Source organism: Myxine glutinosa, chromosome 8 (assembly GCF_964187855.1).
Source record: "Myxine glutinosa chromosome 8, kmMyxGlut1.1, whole genome shotgun sequence".
NCBI classification, from domain to species: domain Eukaryota; kingdom Metazoa; phylum Chordata; class Myxini; order Myxiniformes; family Myxinidae; genus Myxine; species Myxine glutinosa.
Genome location: NC_136268.1, coordinates 52,524,087 through 52,539,951, shown reverse-complemented (window position 1 = coordinate 52,539,951; position 15,865 = coordinate 52,524,087). Strand labels below are relative to the sequence as shown.

Below are 15,865 nucleotides of genomic sequence, written 5' to 3'. Positions count from 1 at the left end.
CCCCTTCCATATAAATGTCTGTGCTGACTTTCAAGTTCATTGAATTTAGCATTGTGAGATAAATAAAACCTGAAATTTACAGTATTGTCACACGATTGCCCCTTGGTTAAGACCGGGGGATCGCGGATGGACTCAAACTTACTTGGAGGCGTTTATCCCAATTGATGGCGGACCAATACACGAGCCGGGATGAACTATGCCGACATACCTTCACGGCCACAGGCGTCGTCAACCTGAAATCAATTAATAAATCAACCAAAAACAGATGTAAAATGTACAAGAAAGAAATATTTATTATGGAACCCGAGAACAATGGAACTGGGCAGATAAATAACTAAACCCCTATATCGGGACATCCCCGCACAGATTTCAAATACACACAGATGGGGAGGATAATCGAAAATAACTCGTCGTGTTTGTGGATGCATCTTATCTGTATGCAGTGTGTCCTTGTCAAGGATGGTCTGGGATCGAGCGCGTTCGTCCGACGCAGCGCTGGTGTTGGCGGGACTGCCTGGTCGTTGGTGCGGAGTGGCCCTCGGCGCGATCGCTCGTCAGCGCTCCAACCGCAAGCCTCGCTCGTCGTTCGTATGTGAACACAGGGGACGAGAATCGTCGGCGCTCGTCTCTCCACCACAGTCCAAAGGCAAGCACAGGTGTTACGGATTCGGCCCTTCCGTGGTTGTGGCTTTCATCCACTTGTAACATTGCTGGTTATGTATTATTATTCTTATTGGGGTTGGAAGGAAACGGAGATTATTGTTGGTTAAAAGGTTAAAAGCGCTCATGGTAAAAATGAGACAGGAAATCGGATCGTGACCCGGAAGAGGGGGAGCGAGGAAGAAGAGGTCGTGAGGCAAAGGTCGGGGAAGACGTGTGGCGAATCTCCGTACCTAGCGTGGTCGAGCGTACATCGCGAGTGAACTTTGAGTCCTTGAAAGGAATATCGTGCGTTAGGTGTTATCGCTGGAATATTGAGGAACCTGCATAGTCAGGTATCGGCATTGAGGTTCTGGAGAATCCTTGCCCAGAGGCTCCGGCTCGAGTGAGAGCCGTCCGCCATTCTGCCCCACACGCTGCGTCCACCGAAGAAGGTTTTGGTACGCGGCAACTTTTCTCATCCTCCGGCCGTCTGCCGGGGATGCGTGTGTGCGAAAGCAGCTTTTGAAGGTTACACGGCGGTTCACTGATTGAACGGCGAACGCGTATGTCGGCGCGCGTCTTCGGGGATTTTCCATTCTACCGCGGGTTTGCTGGGTGTTGGACCACGTGACTTCTGTGCCGCTTCGACCACCTACGCCTCGATTGATCTTGATAGGACATTGTTCCCACGATCGCTGGAGCGAATCAACTTCGCCTTGGAGAGTTATAGAGACATTGGGGAGTGCCGTGAGTTTGAGATAAGTACTAGATAAGATGGTACCATCTTAAGATTTTGATTGTCTTGATTTGCTATCGTTATTGGTGATGTTACTCCTGTGTGATTTTTAATATATTATTGGTTTGTTTATAACCGTTGGTGTGGTTTCCTAATTGATTTCGACACGGAATAATATATATTTTTCTGCCGTAGCTCCTCCCGGGGTTCGGAGGTATACTGAGACCAGAAGGTCGGGGAGGAGCACGTAACAGAAATTGGGGGCTCGTCCAATTGACTCGTGGGATCGAAATTGGGTCTGCGTCCGGGATCTAAAATTCCCTAAATTTATTCCGGGAAAGAATTCCCTAACATTCCCAGAATTCCCAAATTTGGAACTTTTTTTTTTTTTTTTTTTTTGTATACTGAATCGAGGCTCGTGAAAGAGCTAACATTTACTTCACAAACAAATCAACCAGACAAACAAAACACACAAAAAGAGGGAGTGGAAAACAAGATGGGGAGAGAAGGGGAAGCACACAAACACAACATTTGAGAGCAGGGAGATGTGTGGAAGGGAGAGGGCTTGGGGGGAGGAGGCGTGGGAAGGGGGGGGGGGGTGGAGGGAGAAGTATAAAACACAAGGACACCAAGGACTTCCAGGACAGAAGTTGGTATTTCAAAAAAGTGGAATTGGGGTGAAATTAGCGGGGGTAGAAAAGATCAAGGTTTTGGATGGGGGAAGATAAGAGATGGTGGTGAACAGCAGTTTTAAAGACCTGGAGGGTGGAGTGGGATTGAAGAGAGTGAGGGAGTTTGTTCCAGAGGCGGGAGAAGAGAGGAATGAAGGAGTGAAGGTGAGCAGAGAGTCTTGATTTTGGCAGTTTGACCATAAGAGGGTTGCAGGCAGATCTTGTGCGACCTGTAGGAATATTTGCAGGACAGAGCCCAGAGAGAGCTGGGGGGGCAAGGCCAGAGAGTAGTCGGTAGAAGATGGAAAGACCACCAACCTGCCTGCGGTGAGTGAGTGAGAGGCCCTTGGAGTTAGCTTCATCGCGGGAGATTCCAATGATTCTGAATGCTTTGGTTTCAACAGCGTGAAGACGAGCTAGGTGTGAGGCAGGAGCACCAGCCCAGAGGGGAGAGCAGTATTCCATTGAGCTGCGGATGAAAGCCTTGTATGTGGTGAGGAGCTCAGGTGTGCCAAGGAAGGACTTTGCACGACGGAGGATGCCCAGTCGGCGACTGGCTTTGGAGGCCAGATTTGAAATGTGGTTTTCCCAGGAAAGATCATGGCAGATAGTGAGACCCAAAAGCTTGAGTGACAGAACTTCTTGGAGAGGATTATTCAGAAAGTGGATGGGAGGGTTGTCCAGTCGGTCTTTTCGGAGAGACATCGTAAGAGTGTGAGATTTGTCAGGATTGAAAGACATGTTCCACTTGTTTGCCCAGTCTGTGATTTTGTCCAGGTCTGCAGAGAGTGAGGAGGCAGCAGACTGCCGATCTGAGGGATGAAGAATGGAGCGACAGAGAGTAGAGTCATCAGCAAAGAGATACAGAGGATTTTCAAGAGAGTCAGAGAGATCATTGATGAAGACCAGAAAAAGCACAGGGCCCAGAACACTGCCTTGTGGAACTCCAGCCTTAACAGGAAGAGGAGATGAGAGAAACCCAACTTTTCCAACATTCCCAAATTTTTCAAAAAAAAAACAAAAAAATTATTTATTTCTTGTGTGAAGGTTAACAGGTGTTAAAAATAGTCACTATGGAGTTTGACGCAGAGAAGTTTGCAGTGACCCCCTAGTGAGGCACAGTTCAGAGCGTTATTAAAATCGGACCTCTTGGTATTGGCCAGACATTTTGGCTTGGAGGTTCGAATGAATATGAGGAAAGCAGAGATGCAGAGATTGGTGATAGAATCTCTGGTGGGACAAGGAACATGGGAAGAGGGAGCCTTGGATTGGTTACCCGAGGAACAAGAAAATGTGGAGCTCCGGAAACTGGAGATGCAATTGCAGAGCCAGGAAAGGGAAAAAACAGAGGAAAGGAGAGCTGCAAGAGAACTCGAAGAAAGAAAAGCAGAGGAAAGGAGAGTTGAACGAGAACTCCAGGAAAGGTTAGAAGAGAAAAAAGCACAAGAAAGAGCACAGGAAAGAGAACTCCAGGAAAGGTTAGAGGAGAAAAAAGCAGAGGAGAGAAAAGCCAAAAGGGAGTTAAGGGACCGTGAAATGGCGCTTCAGCAGGAAATTAGACTCAAGGAGCTGGATGTAATGAAAGAACGGGGAGAGGTACCATCCATGCCGACTGGTTCGACACCTAGTCACAACACCTGGGATGTTGGCAGACATGTGAGGCTGGTTCCACCATTCAATGAAAAGGAGGTAGCCAAATTCTTTTCACACTTTGAGAAAGTGGCTCAACTGCTAAAATGGCCTGAGGAGTACTGGACCATATTAGTGCAAAGTGTTCTGGTGGGTAAAGCTCAAGATATTTATTCGGCTTTACCGATTGACCAATGTGCAGATTATGAGGTAGTGAAGAAAAACATTCTCAAAGCCTATGAATTGGTCCCGGAAGCTTACCGGCAAAAATTCCGGAATGCCAGGAAGAGGGAGAGTGAGACCCATGTGGAGTTTGCCAGAATGAAAGAAACCATGTTTGACAGGTGTGTGATTCCAAAGGGGTTGGGAAAGACTTCGAACTATTGCGACAATTGATCCTGGTGGAGGAATTCCAACAGTGTGTCCACGAGGACATTAAAGTTCATCTGGAGGAAAGGAAAGTACCAAAGCTGTATGAGGCAGCAGCCATGGCTGATGACTATGCCTTAATCCACAGGATGGGGTTCCACAAACTTAACTTCTCACCTAGACCTAGCCAGGGGAGCTATGGTACATCAGGGGCGGAGAACGAAACTTCATGGGGGTGACCTCGAGATGACTATGAGGACCACTCTGATACCACGACTTCTAGAAATCTGAAGACACCAGTTCCAAGGCAGACTGACTGGGGGGGGGGGGGGGGGGCTCGAGACAAACCACGAGGTTCTCCTTCGGGCCTACTTGCGCTTTTTGCCATAAACCTGGACACTTGATGTCCCACTGTTATGCTCTGGGAAAGGAAAATCAGGAGCGAAGTTCGACTAGTACAACTCCGAATGCAATGGCCAATGTGAGAAATCGCCCTCAAAAGGGTTACCAACCATTTATTTCAGAGGGGTTGGTGTCACTGGGTGGAGACCCGACTAACTCACTGATTGAACGGCGAACGTGTACGTCGGCGCGCGTCTTCGGGGATTTTCCATTCTACCGCGAGTTTGCTGGGTGTTGGACCACGTGACTTCTGTGCCGCTTCGACCGCCTACCCCTCGATTGATCTTGATTGGACATTGTTCCCACGATCGCTGGAGCGAATCAACTTCGCCTTGGAGAGTTATAGAGACATTGGGGAGTGCCGTGAGTTTGAGCTAAGTACTAGATAAGATGGTACCATCTTAAGATTTTGATTGTCTGGATTTGATATCGTCATTGGTGATGTTATTCCTGTGTGATTTTAATATATTATTGGTTTGTTTATAACCATTGGTGTGGTTTCCTTATTGATTTCGACACGGAATAATATATATTTTTCCGCCGTGGCTCCTCCCGGGGTTCGGAGGTATACCGAGACCAGAAGGTCGGGGCGGAGCACGTAACACAGGTCAAAAGTCCAAAGTGACAGTCCAGAGCAAGAGGCCAAAGGAAGAGAGGAACATGCCGGCAAGCGAGTCGTTTTGTCACTCGCAGTGTGATGTCAGCCCTCCTCTCCCCCAACCAGTGCCTCGTTTGCTTCTCGCCTTTCGCGCCCTTCTATGTCACCGGCGCTTTCCCTCCAACCAGTGCGTAGCTTGTTGGTCGTTCGTTCGCGCCTTCCGCACTTATTGGCCGTGGTCTCATCGGCTGGTGGCCAATCAGTATGTCACTCCTTTACCTTTCTCATCCCCCCCCCCCCCCCCCCCCAATCACGGAGAAGCTCTCTGCCCTTCCTTTGACCAATCGCACATCCTCCCCTACTCTGCCAAACGGTGTGGTGTTTGTTGCTCGCCCCTCTACTGGCCAATCACTAGTTGTCCAGGGCGTGGCTCCCAGCCTGCCTGGCACGATGTTCGTCTTCCATGGTGAACCACTGCGCGGCCGCTGCCTGCTTGTCTTTCCGGTCAGTTCTTATGGTCAGTCATTTCAAGGGGGGGGGGGGGGGGGAGATTTAATTAGCGTGTGCACTAACGGCCTATCTAAGTGTCTACAAGAGTGCGTTGCCATAAGGGACACAGGTATGATCACAGAGGGAACGACACACAATGGAGTTAGCATATTCCCTACAACTGCTTAACATGCCCCGCCCCGTCGTGGCGGGGACAAAGACACACTTTATCCGACATACGGGCTACAGGTCCTCTACTTATTTACATTGAGGTGGTTCTAGCTGCCCACGACAACCGAAGCATGATACCTACACAGATCTACCTAGATCTAGATATGCTTAACCAACAGACATAACAGTATTTTACATCCAAATTTGTAATACAGTCATGTACAATTAACTGATGTCAACATTGCTCAAAAGCTTTTAATGTGAGGTCTTCTTGAAGAATTGTTCAAAATGTCGTTTTTCTACAACTACAATCTTACGATCTAGCCTTGTGGGGCAGATTATGATCTTGCTTTGTTTACAATGTGACTTGTATGATGTGTTGCTTCGTGCCCAAAATTAAACACTTGCATGTTGCTGTGGAGTGCAAAACCATGTAAAGTTTCATCTTCTCAAGACTTGAGTTTATTCAGAGGTGGAAGGAGGAAGAGTGAGGCGGAAGAGGGAGGCAGAAGAAGGAGGCGGAAAAGTAAGGTGAAAGAGGGAGGGGTGAAAATTATCTTTGGAAAAGTCTCAATAACAAACCCCACAGTGAAACAAGGTGTGTTTATTCAACTATTTGACGGCCATGCCGTTCTGCACCAATCATGGCCCACATCAGTGCTGCACCAATCATGACCTACCTCAGTACTGCACCAATCATGACCTACCTCAGTACTGCACCAATCATGACCTACCTTAGTACTGCACCAATCATGACCTACCTCAGTACTGCACCAATCATGACCTACCTTAGTACTGCACCAATCATGACCTACCTTAGTACTGCACCAATCATGACCTACCTCAGTACTGCACCAATCATGACCTACCTCAGTACTGCACCAATCATGACCTACCTTAGTACTGCACCAATCATGACCTCCCTTAGTACTGCACCAATCATGACCTACCTTAGTACTGCACGAATCATGACCTCCCTTAGTACTGCACCAATCATGACCTACCTCAGTACTGCACCAATCATGACCTACCTTAGTACTGCACCAATCATGACCTACCTCAGTACTGCACCAATCATGACTTACCTTAGTACTGCACCAATCATGACCTACCTCAGTACAGCACCAATTTAATCCTCTCCCTGCTGTGCTAAAGAAATTTGAAGTTTCGGCCAATCCTGCATGTCAGCGCTGCTCAGCATGCCTTACCCACCACTTACCTGATCCCGCTGACTGGGTCCCACCACCACATTTTTAGCTCACCTGGAACGAGGTTCACCTGAAAGCCCGCTTGGAGTTTGCAAAAAAGCACCTAAAGGACTCTCAGACTGTGAGCAACAAGATTCTGTGGGCTTTCATGTGTCTTTCACTGAGGAGAGGCTTCCGTCTGGCCACTCTGCCATAAAGCCCAGATCGGTGGAGTGTTGCAGTGATGGTTGTCCTTCTGGAAGTTTCTCCCATCTCCACACAGGATCTCTGGAGCTCAGCCAGAGTGACCATCCGGTTCTTGGTCACCTCTCTTATCAAGGCCCTTCTTCCCCGATTGCTCAGTTTGGCCGGGCGGCCAGATCTAGGAAGAGTCCTGGTTGTTCCAAACTTCTTCCATTTAAGAATTATGGAGGCCACTGTGCTCTTGGGAACCTTCAATGCAGCAGATATATTTTTTCGTAGGCTTCCCCAGATCTGTGCCTCGACACAATCCTGTCTCTGAGCTCTGCAGGCAGTTCCTTCGACCTCATGGCTTGGTTTTTGCTCTGATATGCATTGTCAGCTGTGAGACCTTATATAGACAGGTGTGTGCCTTTCCAAATCATGTCCAATCAATTGAATTTACCACAGGTGAACTCCAATCAAGCTGTAGAAACATCTCAAAGATGATCAAGAGAAATGGGAGGCACCTGAGCTAAATTTCTATTGTCATAGCAAAGGGTCTGAATACTTATGTAAATGTGATATTTAATTTTTTTTTTTCTTCATAAATTTGCAAAACTTTCTAAAATCCTGTTTTCTCTTTGTCATTATGGGGTATTGAGTGTAGATCGATGAGGGAAAAAATGAATTTAAACGATTTCAGCATAAGGCTGCAACATAACAAAATGTGAAAAAAGTGAAGGGGTCTGAATACTTTCTGAATGCACTGTATGTACAGTCACGTGAAAAAGTAAGTACATCCCATGTAAAGTTTTGACTTTTTCAACATATTTCACCATACAGCTATTTGATCTTCATTTCAACAATATTGATCGATAAAGGTGATATAATATAACAAATATCATGAAACATTTACATTTTGTAGTCCATTGTATAATTTAAATAAACATAATTGCAAATTTCGCATGTGGAAAAAGTAAGTACACCCCTACATTTATCACTACTTCAAATACCTAAAATTAGAATCAGGTGCACCAGCTCAGGTGCAAATGATTAGAACATCGTTAGAGAGGATCTTGGAGGAACCTGTCTTATTTGAACCTCAGACATTTAGTTTGGTTTGCTCTTTGTTGTTGAAGTGTGTGGCGTCACCATGCCGAGATCAAAAGAGCTCTCTGAGGCCTTCAGAAAGAAGGTTATAGATGCCTTCGAGTCTGGGTAGGGATTTAAAAAGATCTCCAAACAATTTGGATTCAATCATTCGACTGTCCCGAAGATCATCTACAAGTGGAGAAGATTCCAAACAACTGCCAACTTGTTCAGGCCAGGCCGCCCCAGCAAGTTCAGCCCGAGAGCAGACCGCAAGATGCTGAAAGAAGTCTCTAAGAACCCCAGAATGTCATCACGAGACCTACAGGTAGCTCTTGCCACTGTTGATGTCAAAGTGCACGAGTCTACCATTAGAAAGAGGCTGCACAAATTTGATCTACATGGGAGGTGTGCCAGGAGGAAACCTTTGCTGTCCAGAAAAAACATCAGGGCAAGACTAAAGTTTGCCAATGAACACCTAGGCAAAGACCAGCACTTCTGGAACAATGTGCTCTGGACAGATGAGACAAAGGTAGAGCTATTTGGCCACAGTACCAGAAGACATGTTTGGCGAAAACCAAAGACAGCATTTGACCACAAGAACCTGATACCCACTGTAAAGCATGGTGGTGGAAATATTATGGTTTGGGGCAGCTTTGCTGCATCAGGGCCTGGGCAACTCACCATCATAGAATCCACTATGAATTCTTCATTGTACCAAACGGTGCTTGAGGATAATGTGAGGCCATCTGTCGGAAAGTTGAAGCTCAACCGAAGGTGGACCTTGCAACATGACAATGACCCGAAACATACCAGTAAATCCACCAAGGAATGGTTGAAAAGAAAGAAATGGAAGGTTCTGGAATGGCCAAGTCAAAGCCCGGATCTAAATCCCATCGAGATGTTGTGGGGGGATTTGAAACGAGCTGTGCATGCAAGAAACCCCTCAAACATCGCACAGCTGAAAGAATTCTGCATGGAGGAGTGGGCAAAAATTTCTCCCAGTGCATGTCAGAGACTGGTAGACAGTTATAAGAAATGCCTACTTGAGGTTGTTTCTGCCAAAGGGGGCAATACCACCTATTGGAGCCAAGGGTGTACTTACTTTTTCCACATGCGAAATTTGCATTTATGTTTATTTAAATTATACAATGGACTACAAAATGTAAATGTATCATGATATTTGTTATATTATATCACCTTTATCTACCAATATTGTTGAAATGAAGATCAAATAGCTGTATGTTGAAATATGTTGAAAAAGTCAAAACTTTACATGGGGTGTACTTACTCTTTCACGTGACTGTATATATATATTTAAGAAACATGTATTAATTGCAAATATAGTTCACTTGTGGTTTGTTCTCTTCCACTACAGATTCCTCAAAAATGTTTGGAGTCTCCTGCATATTGGCACACAGTACTTTACACCTTTCTAGCAATGGTCAGACAGGTCAGTATTCCAATGTGGTTTTTTACCCTCTCAGCAGCTGACATGCAATGGCCTGAGGTCATCCAGAGCATTGTTCATCAATATGGCAAGACACTGTCAGATGGAGATGTCAAAGGACTGTCATGGGAATAAAAATGTAACTGGTTGAGGTGCAACGTCATCACAGTAGCCAGACACATCCTCTTGTTTAAATTGTCGATTATGTCATAAGGATAGAATGCCAATCCGATACAGGTTCCTCCTGGTGACTCCATCTTTGCTCTTTGCTTATTGGGGTTCCTTCTAATGACTCCAATGTAGTATTTGGTTTTTCCATTTCATTCATTACATGCAAAATCGAACATCGAAGATTTTGCAAGTACTGTATATTGGTTGGTCTTGTGCGTCATTACCTCAGCCACCAAAGGTGGATGGAGGTTATGTTTTCACCCCTGTCTGTCTGTTTGTCTGTCTGTCTGTGAACAAGATATCTCAAAAAGTTGTGGACGGATTCGGACGAAATTTGGTAGAGATGTAGCGTATGTGACAAGGAAGAATTGATTAGATTTTGGTGAAGATCTGAATAATAGATTCGGATACGAGAAATATTTAATTTTTAATTCATTCTTCACCATTGAGAGATTGTGCGAAAAGCGATAAATGACATGATATTGTTGCGGATATGGCATTTGGCCTCCATATCCGCTTGTAAATATTCCCCTATTTCCCCAATACTCCCCAACTATCCCCAATCCCCCATTCCCTAGTCCCATTGCCTGTAAATAACACTCTGTAGAACCGACCTTCCCCTTTTTCCCCCATTAAATGTCGTGCCCAGGTCCACCGCATCTCACGTAGACAACTTTCGGACATCTTGCTGGTTATTCTTTGTCTATGTCAGTTAAGGACTCGTTTCCATTAATTCTGACTCTTCGTTGCACCAGAATGTGATTGTATGGCACCAGTAGTGAGTTTAGGACCTCCCCTTACCTCCTCCCATCTTCCCCATGAAACAACAACAACTACAACTACAACAACAGAGGAGATTGGGGGCGGCGCGGCGCGGGGAGTGTGCGTCCTCACACCGGCTTGGTTAGCCGCCATTGCCATGTGCGCCCACGGGGTTACCACGAAGGGGCTGGCTGTCAGCCCCTCGTCAAGGGCGGAGCCGGTAACCCCCGCACCCAATGAGAAGCAACGGGCCGATTCCATCTGGGGCGGAGCTAACGAGCCGAGGGCGTGTCACTCCCCGCCGGATATACGCAGCGACTTACCGGACGTGACGTCAGATGCGCCCCGAGCTTGAAGAGGAAAGAACCAGTCGCGACCTCCGAGCGCTGTGACCTCCCTGCATCTACTGGACCGTACTGTACCCTGTCCCTGAGCCAAGGTGCACCTTGAGCCATCGACTACCCGCTTTCCTTGCCATCAATCCCCGTGTGAGTCAGTTTTGTCCTGTTTATCTGTCGTCTGTCGGGGCTATTATAAGACCGTAATTAAGTGCCTACCTTCTATGCTGTCCCTCTCATTCCTGTAATCTAACCTTCCGCCATATTATAACCTCCTCCGGAGGTCTTGAGAACCGCATCCCTGGTGTCGTGTCATTTTAATCCCAGCCGTTGTGTCCTTTTTCTTCATTGAGCTAGCATAGCGCGACTCGGCCAACGTTCGAGTAAAATCGGGTAAAGGTGCAGACGCGGTCATACCAAACCGCTCGGTAAACCAACATCCACAACCGCGTCTGTAACATTTGGTGTCAGGAGTGTCGGATTCGGACCTGGGACTAAATTTATTAGGCCCAAATTTTGGAACACCAATTGTACCACTAGGGTAACAATTGGTGTTGGGAGGTAGAATTCGATCCGGAGCGCGTTTCCCGCGCTCGAAATTATAACGGCGAAAGTCGATTGTGTTTTACCAAATATAAAAACCCGAATTTTGAAAGTCGCGCTATGGCAGACCAAGTCGGCTGGGGTCCGGTAGGGGAGAGTGAGGCAGGGTCGGTCCAGGACCAAATTGAGGGACGTGAGGAGAGCGAAGCAGTGAGGGTAGCAGACGCACAAAATAGCGTCGTTGCGCCCGACGTGGCGGGCGCGCAAAATGGCGCCTCGCTGGTCACCGTGCCCGCGACTGTGGCAGCGCCCCTGGTGGATTCGAACCTTTTCATCCTGCAAATGAGGGCCCTTATGGAACAAATGAGTGAGCGATTAGAAAACCAAATGGGGGTTATGAGGGACGAAGCGAGGGGTACCGGTGAGGGGTTAGACAATAATTTTAAGGGATTAGACAAGAAATTTGGGAAGTTAGACAATAATTTTGAGGAGTTAGACAAGAAATTTGGGAAGTTAGACAATAATTTTGAGGAGTTAGACAAGAAATTTGGGAAGTTAGACAATAATTTTGAGGAGTTAGACAAGAAATTTGGGAAGTTAGACAATAATTTTGAGGGGTTAGACAACGGGATAAAAGAGGTGAGAAATGGGTTAATGGGGGTAGAAAACAGAATGGCCGCCCAAGAGAATCAAATGGAAGGGATGCAACAGGGGTTAGAGGGGTTAGAAAACAGAATGGAAGGCAAATTGAGGGACATGAGGGACCAAGCGGAAAGGGAAGTTAAACAAATGGGGCAGCAGATAGAGGGGGTCAGAATGGGGGTAGAAACCAAACTGGATGCTCACAGGGAGGAAATGGAGCAGATGAGGGTGGCATCTGGGCAGGAGATGCAAGTGATGGGAGAGGAGATCAGAAGAGGAGTGAGTGAGGAGGTCGGAGGAGTGCGCGAGGAGGTGAGGCACTGTAAGGAGCGCATGGAGAAGGAGGTGAGAAAGGGGACTGTAAAATTGCAAGGGGGTATAGAGGAGTTGACGCTGGAAGTAGAACAACTGACAGTGGGACAAAAGGAGTTGGGGGACCAGGTAAAGAAGAACACTGCGGTATTAGGAGGGTTAAAAGTGACACAGAAAGACCTAAAAAATGACTTGGTAGCGACGAAGAGGGAATGTCAGATGGTACGTGAGGGACTGACAACGAGGTTGGACGAGGTGATAGAGGTAATGGAGACGAAGGACCGGCAGGTGAGGACGCACATGGAAACGGTCAAGGTAGCCTTGGAGGACGAGCTTGAGGAGACGTACCGGGGAATAAAAGAGGTGAAGCAGAAATTAGAAGAAGTGGAAGAAGGGGTGAGCGAAATTAAGAAGCGACGGAGAGAGGATAAGAAAGAGATAAAGGAGGAAGTAAAAGAATTGGTCCAAAGTCTGTGTTTGGATCGTGATGATGTGCTCATTAACCGGATGAGGGATTCGCAGGTGATGGAGGAGAAGCGAAGAGAAAGAGGACCCAGTGTAAGTGGTGACCAATATGGTCGTGCGTATGATGCGCCAGGGGATTTAAGAAGCTTGGGGGTCGAGATGGACCCGGGTGTTCGTGAGAGGCCGTGGGTGAAGTGTGCGACAGGTCTGGTGTGCGAAAAAGGAGGTGTGCAAGAAAGTCCGACCCTGGGGTGTGTGAGGAAAAAGTGCGTGCCAAGGAGTGAGGGTGCTGGCGAGAGTGAGTCGGTCGTAGCGCGGGTGCGAGGGAGCACATGGAAGCGCGGTGTGGTAAGTGTTACAGAGGGTGTGACGGGAGAGTGTGCGCAGGAGTGTGCGCGAGAAAGGTGTGTGACGGACAGGTGCATGGGGAAAGAGTGCGCTGTCAAAGGCAAGGAAGAATGCACGCCTGTGGTGAGTGTTACAGAGGGTGTAACGGGAGAGTGTGCGCGAGAAAGGTGTGTAACGGGAGAGTGTGCGCGAGAAAGGTGTGTAACGGACGGGTGCATGAGGAAAGAGTGCGCTGTCAAGAGTAAGGGTGAGTGCGCTGTCAAGAATGGAGGTGAGAGTAGTGAGAGTGACAAGGAGAGTGAGTTGGTTGTGACAGGTGAGCGAGGATGTACACCTGGGATGGAAGGATGCACACCTGGAATGGTAGAGCGTGTGTGGGAAGGCACATTTGAGTTGGTAGTGAGGCACGTGGTTGGGTGTGCGAATGAGAGCACACCTGTGATTGTCACAGAGGAGGTGACAGAGGAGGGGGCGTGAAGAGGTGTGTTGGTGAGGTGTGCGACCAACGAATGTGTGCCAAAGTGTTCGGTGGTCAGGTGTGTGACCAAGGCTGTGAGTGGAATGGGTGTACCTGGGTGTGTAAGGAAAGGTACGAGGAGCATGGAAACGGCTGGATGTGTGAGCAAGGAACGGGCTGCGGGGTGTAAGCGTCCAGGTGAAGCATCGACGGTAACCGGTTTAGAGGTTAGAGCGACTTTTAGCCGAATCGGGCCCTCGGTGCGTGCTGGGCCTCGCTTTGAACGGCCGCGTCCGTGCTCCACTAGGCGGCGCGGGCAGCCCGATAGAAAGGGTCGTCATGGCGACCACTTTTTGTTGAGGCAGTCCGGCAGGTCGAGATCGGGACATTGGATGGCTCCACGCCGAGATGGTGCGTGGGATCTCGGCCCGGGTAAGCCCCCGTCCCTGCACCGAGTGCCGGACGCATCCAGCCGCTGGCACAGAACAACCCGCATTCATGGCTTGGCTTTACGAAGCCGGGCTTTGGACAGGAATTGGCGCACCGAGAGGCATTAGTGAGTAGACGGGTGATGAGGATAGTGTTTTGGCCCCAAAATTAGAGAAAAACAAAATTTGATGATTGGCAAAGGATTGGCAGTAATGATTGGCAGATGATGGGCAGTGATTGGCCAAATTTTTGATTTGTTGAAATTTGATGTGCAAAATTGGTAGTGAGCGATGGGCCCGGTGGGTAAGGGGGGCATCCCTGCCACCCTTCCCATGGTGGGGCAAAGGAGCAATAGCTTATGGGGTGTATGGCAGTGAAAACTAGCCCGGGTGGGTTAGGATATTGATAGGGCTCTAGCGAAGATGACATTAGGTAACGTAAGTTTAGTTAGTGACTGATACCTGTAGTGGGGACGCAGGTAGATTAGTGTGGATGATAATGACGTGGGAGCGCAATAGTTAAAAGGGACGACTGGGAAGCGCAAGTTTCAGAGGGGAGTAGTTAGCTGAGATGATGCCGTGTGTGTGAGGATTGAACAGGTGAGAATGGAACAGGTGTGATCGCACAGGTGTGCAACTGGACAGGTGTGTGGAGCAGTGTATGAGTAGTGAGTGTTGTGGATCAGCGCGAATGCGCTTGGGGAGAGAAGGGTGCAGGTGGCACCAGGTGTGAGAGCACAGGTGTGCAGGTACAGGTGTGTGGAGAGAGTTGGAGTAAGTGGCATGGAGTGGTGTGCATGGTGCGAAGGTGTGGATGGGGGAAGAGTGGACCCCTTTCACGAGTACCCGGGGCGGGTAGTGTAAGTGTTAGGTAGAGGGTATAGGTAAATTGTGGTTGGATATTGGCATCTGTGGTGCGGGTGACAGAATGGTATTTGGATGGGTGCATTAGTGTTGTGGAAATGGCTGGGCGTGTAGCCTGTTAGTGTGTGTAGTTGGTTGGGCACTCCACCACTGTGAGGATGTCGGCCAGGTGAGGACGCAGGTGGGCTCTGGGAGCCGGTAGAGTTGTGGATGGGGCCCGAGGATCCGGAGGACGGACCCGGGTAGCCCAGTGCCAGAGAGGGCACCGAGTGGGGAGAGCGCCAGAGGGCCTTCCCCAGGTAGATAGGTTAGGGTAAGGAGCAGGTAAGCTCGGAGGCAACTGCAGTGGTGGAGGTGTGCAGGTGGGTAGACCCGCTGGGAGAGGTACACGCCACAGCCCAGAAATTGTGCGAGGGCACCGGGAGATGAATCGGGGGAGTGAGACCCCAAATTGAAAAGCACCACAGTTTGGCCAATGGGAATTGGTTTTTAGAACCCATAGTGTAAGAGGGCCAATGGTTTGGCCGGAGAAAGACCCCGGGTAGTGTAAAGTGTGTTAAAGTCATTTAGGAAATAGTTAGGATTGATGAACCTGTCGCACCATACGCAGCCACTTACCTGTGGTGATGATGATGACTCCACACCTGTGTTTTCTTTGTTCTGTTGCAGGAAATGAGAATTGCTGTGAGGATTTGTGAGACGCATCACGACGTGGATGAGACATTGGGGTGATTCCATCTCTCCCTCCCTAGGAGGGACTGATGATGAATTGGTGGTAGCAAATTATGATGTTGAGTTGAAAATGGCAAATTTGATTGGTTAGGAGGGAGAGAAGACGAATTTGGTTTATGGGAGGAACGGGGAAGACAGTAGGGACGTTTGTTGATTTGTAAAGTAGATGTTTATGGGTAGTGTTGTG

At 48.2% G+C, this 15,865-nt stretch overlaps 1 protein-coding gene across 1 annotated transcript in view; it reads left to right on the top strand.

Moving 5' to 3' along the window:
- The first annotated feature begins 443 nt into the window (after positions 1-443).
- The window catches only part of LOC137432505 (Na(+)/citrate cotransporter), a 211,977-nt gene continuing 196,555 nt past the window's right edge, over positions 444-15,865 (top strand). Inside the window, exons 1-2 of the mRNA XM_078783302.1 lie at positions 444-646; positions 9,545-9,619. The gene's annotated coding sequence lies outside the window, so the exon portion shown is untranslated. The remainder of the gene's footprint in view (positions 647-9,544; positions 9,620-15,865) is intronic.